The following is a 6,241-nucleotide window of genomic DNA, read 5'->3' as shown; positions in this document are numbered from 1 at the left end:
TTGGAGGAAGATTCATTAACAACCTGCAATATGCAGATTATACAGCCTTGCTTTTTGAAAACAAAGAGGAGGTAAAACAGTTACTGATGAAGATAAAAGATCACAGCCTTCAGTATGGATTTCTCCTCAATGTAAACAAAGTAAAAAACTTCACCATTGGTCCAATAATGACAAATGGAAAAAAGATTGAAGCTGTCAAATACTTCATTTTGCTTGAATCCACCATCAACATTTATGCAAGTATCAGGGAAGAAATCAAATGATGCATTGCATTAGGCAAATCTGCTGCACAAGACCTCTTTGAAGATTTCTAGAACAAAGATATCAGTTTGAGGACTAAGGTGCACTTGATCCAAGTCATGATATTTTCAATAACCCTATATGCATGTGAAAGTTGGATGATCAATAAGGAAGGCCATGATACATTTGAATTAAGGTGTTGGAAAAGAATATTAAGGGTACCATGGACTGCCAAAAGAACCAACAATTCTGTGTTCAATGAAGTGTAACCAGAATGCTCCTTAGAAACCAAGGTAGTCAGACTTCATCTCTCATACTTTTGATATATTATCAGGAAAGACAAGTCCTTGAAGAAGGTCATCAAGCTTGGAAAAGTGGAATGTCAGTGAAAAAGAGTGAGACCCCAACAAGATGGATTGGTGCTGTGGTAGGAGCAATGGGCTCAAGCACAGCAGCAATTGTGAGGAAGGTGCAGGTTTGGTAGTTTTTCATTCTGTTGTATATAAGGTCACAGTGGGTCAGAACTGACTCAGCGGTACCTAGCAATAACAATATCTATCCCTGCATGTTGTTATTGTTAAGTGCTGCCAAATCGTTTTTGATCCATAGTTTCAAAGGACATGCTTGTGGATTTGAGCTGTGGATTTGAACCACTGACTTTGGGGTTAGCAGTCCAATGTTTATTCTATAGTGCCACATAAGGATTCTATATCTGTCTCTCTCTATATATATGTATCTATCTATCTATCTATCTATCTATCTATCTATCTATCTATCTCTATCTATCTATCTATCTATCTATCTATCTATCTATCTATCTATAATATTATGCATATAAACATGAGTTCACACTGATCTCTCTAATTCTAATTCAGGTAATCTCTTTCTATGACAGTGAGAAATCTGGATTCTATATTTAACATCCATTTCCTTATTTGTTCAACTGTCATATGCATGTATAGTAGTTTAAGAATTGTTCATTCATACCCTCTTGAGAATATATTTATCTGTAGAGTACAGTGTTTATGTACAGTTCCTTTTACCTTTAGAATTTCTAGTCAAAATACATTTTCCAAAGTTACTTATGTAAATTCCTTTTCTTCTCGCCACTGCCTGAAATGAGGTTATGCCATATATCTGTAAACTTAAATTCATTTATCACTGTCCCTATTTCATCCTAGGATACGTGACCATCCTACTTGATATTTTCTTTGCTGTTTGTTTCATGGTTTTTTTGCATACATTAAAAATATGTTCTTATGATATAAAGTTCTATAGATTTTGAAAATTACATAAAGTTAACTTTCCATCATCCCAGTAATGTACAAACCAGTTTCCTTTATTCTAAAACTTTCACTTTGTCTCCCATTTGTACATAACCATTTGTCGTTACCCTAAAACCTGAAAACCACTAATCTGTTTTCTGTCCCTAGAGATTTTACTTTTTCTATGTAGATGGAATCATACAATATGTGTCATTTTGCATCAGGTTTCTTTCACTTAGTGAAATGCATTTATCACTGAATAAAATTACACTGCAAAGGTGTTCTACAATTATTTTATCTATTCCCTGTTAAAAGACATTTTTTATTTTTTTTTAGTGATTCCACTTTTAAAAGGTTTATGAATAAAGGTATTATTAATACTTGTAAATAGATTTTTTTGTGTTTCAAATTACCCAGGTAAATTCCTAGGAGTATAATTTCTGTATCATATGTTGAGTCTGTGTTTAACTTCATCAGAAACTGCCACACTCTTTTCTAAAGTGATTGTACCATTTTATATTTCCACGAGCAATAAATGAGAATTTCTGCTGAATTTTGCCACATCCAGGCAAGCATTCATTGTACCAGCTTTTCAATTTAGTTTTTAACCATTCTAACAATTGTGTAGTGGCATTTTTTAATCATTTAAATTTGCATATATATCTCAAATCAAATGTTGTCTTTATTTCATATGTTATTAGTCCTTTGTATGATTCTGACAAATGTTTGTTTATCAAGCAATCTTCCCTGCATTTTCATTTGATTTATTTTCTTATTGTACAATTTTAATTGCTCTTTAAACATTCCAGACACCTATTGCTGTCAAGTATAGATCAGAGGATGGATGACTGACCCATAGTGTTTCTAAGGCTATAAATCCTTAAAGAAGCAGACTGCCACATCTTTCTCCTAGGAAGTGACTATTGGTTTTGAACCACCACCATTTCAGTTATCAGCCAAGTACTAAACTACTGTGTCTATAGGGTTCCTCTATATTTTTGATGCTGTTATTATCAAGCACCATCAAGTTGGTTCTAACTCATAGCGACCCTGTATAGGGTTTCTGAGGAGCAACTGGTGAGTTTGAACTTCAAACCTTGCAGTCCAAACCCACCTTGCAGTCCAGTGCTTATCCTACAGTGCCACACCTGATTCCATATTCTGGATACAAGTCTTTTATTAGAAATGTGATTTATAAGTATTTTTTCAATCCATGGTCCTTTTAACAGTGCTTTTCTCAGAGTAAAAGCTTTAAATTTTCATTGAGTCTCTTTTAAAAATTAATTTCACAGATTCAGTGTTTGGTATTGCAAACATTTCATTTCAAACTGCAGTCACTCTGTTAGTCTCAGTAGAAATTGCCTCCTTACATGAATTTCATGTCTCAGAATTAATGTTGGTCTCCCATTTTAAACTAGGCTTAAGGATCTGGTCTTTAGCATTTTGCTAAACCAGTCTCAAGAGTTTCATAAAATTGGGAAATCTAGTCATGGGCTTGTAGTGCACCCCTCTCCTCAACAACTTTCTCCTGCTCTATTGCCACATAAAGTATTAGCATTTCCTGATGATATTCCTGATAAAGTCAGTGATATTCTTCTTGAAACCACAAGCTAACACAGCCCTCTCCTAGGCTACTATATTTATTTATAGAACAAAAAGCAATGGTCTCATTAATGGATAAGGGATCTCTCAGAATTAGTTATCTTTAGTTTACTCTCTGCAGAAAAGCACTGTTAAAAGGATCATAGACTTTAAAAAATACAAATCACAAGATTCTGGACTATCTTTTGTGGCTGACAAGCTGAACTTCATATGCTGTCTTTCCCATTTCCACTGTGTGCACAGAGGCACTACTTTTGCCAAGACGAGGACCACCACAATAGGCAGACAGCTGCCAGAGCCCCGGGATTTCCTTTGTCCTGTGCATATCCCAGATGGGGAGCCCTGAAGTCTGATAAACCATTTAACTTCTATATGTGAGGTTGTCATGCAGTTTGTGTATACAACATCTATTACAGCTTTGCTCTGCAACTTGGGGATTACCCCAGTGGATGGGGATCCACAGGGACCATACAGTGAATGTGCCCCTGTCCTGTTGGATGGCATCATGGTTGGATGGGTGGAGAAGGAACTTGCTCCTAGCATTATAGATACTCTCCAGCATTTTAAGGTGTTGAGAGAAAAAGAACCCTTCCCTGGATGGAGGTGACCCCTATCCCCATGACAGGAAAACCCAGTCTGTATCCAGGAGTGTTCCTTTTTACCACCCCTTGTAGACTGGTACGGCCTGTGCAGAACTTGAAATTAGGCAAAGAAGAACTGATTGGAACCATGGAACAGGTCTTCATGAATGTTGCTATCTTTGAGGATGAGGTCCCTGCTGGAGTTACCACACACTAGGAGCTCTTCCCTCACAGTCTGTTGAGTGTGATCGCCAACTTCATCCCTTTCTCTGATCACAACCAGAGTCTGCGGGACACGTACCAGTATCAGATGAGTAAGCAGACTATGGGCTTTCCCCGTCTTACTTATCAAGACAGATCAGACAACAAACTGTACGGTCTCCAGACTCCACGGAGTCCTTTAATGAGACTGTACATGTATGATTATTATGATATGAATAACTATCCAATTGGGACAAATGCCATAGTTGCTGTTATTTCTTACACTGGCTATGATATGGAAGATGCCATGATCATGAATAAGGCCTCTTGGGAATGAGGCTTTGCCCATGGGAGTGTGTACAAGTCTGAGTTCATAGATCTCGCTGAAAAAATCAAACAAGGAGGTGATAGTCTGGTGTTTGGAGTCAAACCTGGTGATCCACGGGTTTTGCAGAAATTGGATGATGATGGGTTGCCATTTACTGGAGCACAATTGCAGTATGGAAACCCATACTACAGCTACCTCAACCTCATTACTGGGTAAAGCTTCATGGCGTAATATAAGAATAAAGAAAATGGTGTTGTGGATAACATAAAAGTGTGTAGTAATGACACTGGAAATGGAAAGTTCAAGTGTGTTTGTATCACCATATGAGTCCCTCGGAATCCAACGATCAGAGATAAACTTGCCAGTTGTCATGAGCAAAAGGGCATTTTGAGTAGGTTGTGACCAGCTGAGGACATGCCTTTTACTGAGAGTGGAATAATGTCAGAAATTTTGTTTAATCCTCATGGTTTTCCATCTCCCATGACCACTGGCATGTTAACTGAGAGTATGGCAGGCAAGTCTGCAGCTTTGCATGGCCTTTGCCATGATGCTACACCCTTCGTCTTTTCAGAGAACTCAGCCTTAGAATACTTCGATAAGATGTTAAAGGCTGTTGGCTACAACTTCTATGGCACTGAGAGGTTGTATAGTGGCATCAGAAGGCTTGAACTGGAAGCAGATATCTTCATAGGTGAAATTTATTATCACATGGTCTCCTACAAGTTTCAATTCAGAACAACAGGCCCCAGATACAAAGTCACCAACCAGCCTGTGGGGGGAAGAAATGTTCAGGGTAGGATCTGTTTTGGGGAGATGGAGTGAGATGCCCTTCTAGCCCACCTCTTCAACAGCTCTGACCATTCAGTAGCCCATGTGTGTGTCGAGTGTGGTAGTTTACTCTCCCTGCTGTTGGAGAAGCATCCCCCCTTCTGAGTCTGTCATGCGTAACAGAAGACACAACTGCTCTCTCTGTAACCGCAGTGACACTATTGACACGGTTTACATGGCTTGTGTTTTTTGGTATTTTGTAGCCAAACTGGCAGCTATGAACATCAAAATGAAATTGGATGTCGTTTAATTTGATACTGGCCTTTTGGCTTTAGAGATGTATTGGATTAAAATGAACGTTTGATTTTGTAAAGATTGAAAAAAAAGCTACCAGGGATTTTTAATTAATTTTATTTTTAGCAAACATTCCCAAATTTATCTTTTATTATTATTATTATTTAAACTTTTTATTGTGAATTGAATGAAGGTTTACAGAGCAGATCATCAGTTTTATATTTAACAAACCATATACTTTGCTTCATTATATGATTGCAATCTCCTCTATGCACCAACAGTTAACAGATTTAATCTTTATTCACTTTAATGACTGCATTCCTCCCTGTGTCTCCCATCATTCCTCTGCCAATCTCACTCCAGTTGTACATTGACTGCCCTATCACCCATGTCAGCGCAACCCTCTAGCACATGTATCATTTCCTCCTCTCTCCCAAACCATCATAGATTGTTTCTTTTATCAAGGAAACCCCTCAGGGATATTTTTATAAACATAACTGGGAAAAATAGAATAGATAAATATTAAGTAAAAAAATTAAGAACTGGGTCTTAGAGACTGAAATTGAATAATCAATGCTCTCAGCTCTCTCTCACTCCTTTCTCAGACATTCTCCATATGACTGAAAGGAAGTCCCCTATGGCTTACTGTCTGTGTGCTTGCAGCTCTCCATGCCAAATAAATCAAACTTTATCCTCATTCATTTCCTATTTAGAAAAATTTAGAGAAAATCACTGGAGAGGGGACTGAGGCTCATGTTTATTATTTAGAATAATCATTGTGTGTCTATATCTGTATCCTAGGAAAAGTGGGACACTGTTTGCACCTTTAAATGACTACAGGAAAAAAGGGAGGGGTTTCACAAACATGAATGGCACTGTTAACTCAATGAGGATGAAGCATTTGGAGTAGATAGAAAATGCTATAATAATAATAATTTTAATAGCAACAAAACAATAGCTAC

At 37.4% G+C, this 6,241-nt stretch overlaps 1 pseudogene; it reads left to right on the top strand.

Moving 5' to 3' along the window:
* Window positions 1-5,295, top strand: part of LOC102812026 — a 7,265-nt pseudogene extending 1,970 nt beyond the window's left edge.
* The last annotated feature ends 946 nt before the right edge of the window (window positions 5,296-6,241 follow it).

The sequence above is a fragment of the Chrysochloris asiatica genome, unplaced genomic scaffold, assembly GCF_000296735.1.
Source record: "Chrysochloris asiatica unplaced genomic scaffold, ChrAsi1.0 scaffold00091, whole genome shotgun sequence".
Lineage (NCBI taxonomy): Eukaryota > Metazoa > Chordata > Mammalia > Afrosoricida > Chrysochloridae > Chrysochloris > Chrysochloris asiatica.
The sequence above is the reverse complement of the archived record's forward strand: the minus strand, read 5'-3'. Positions and strand labels throughout refer to the sequence as shown.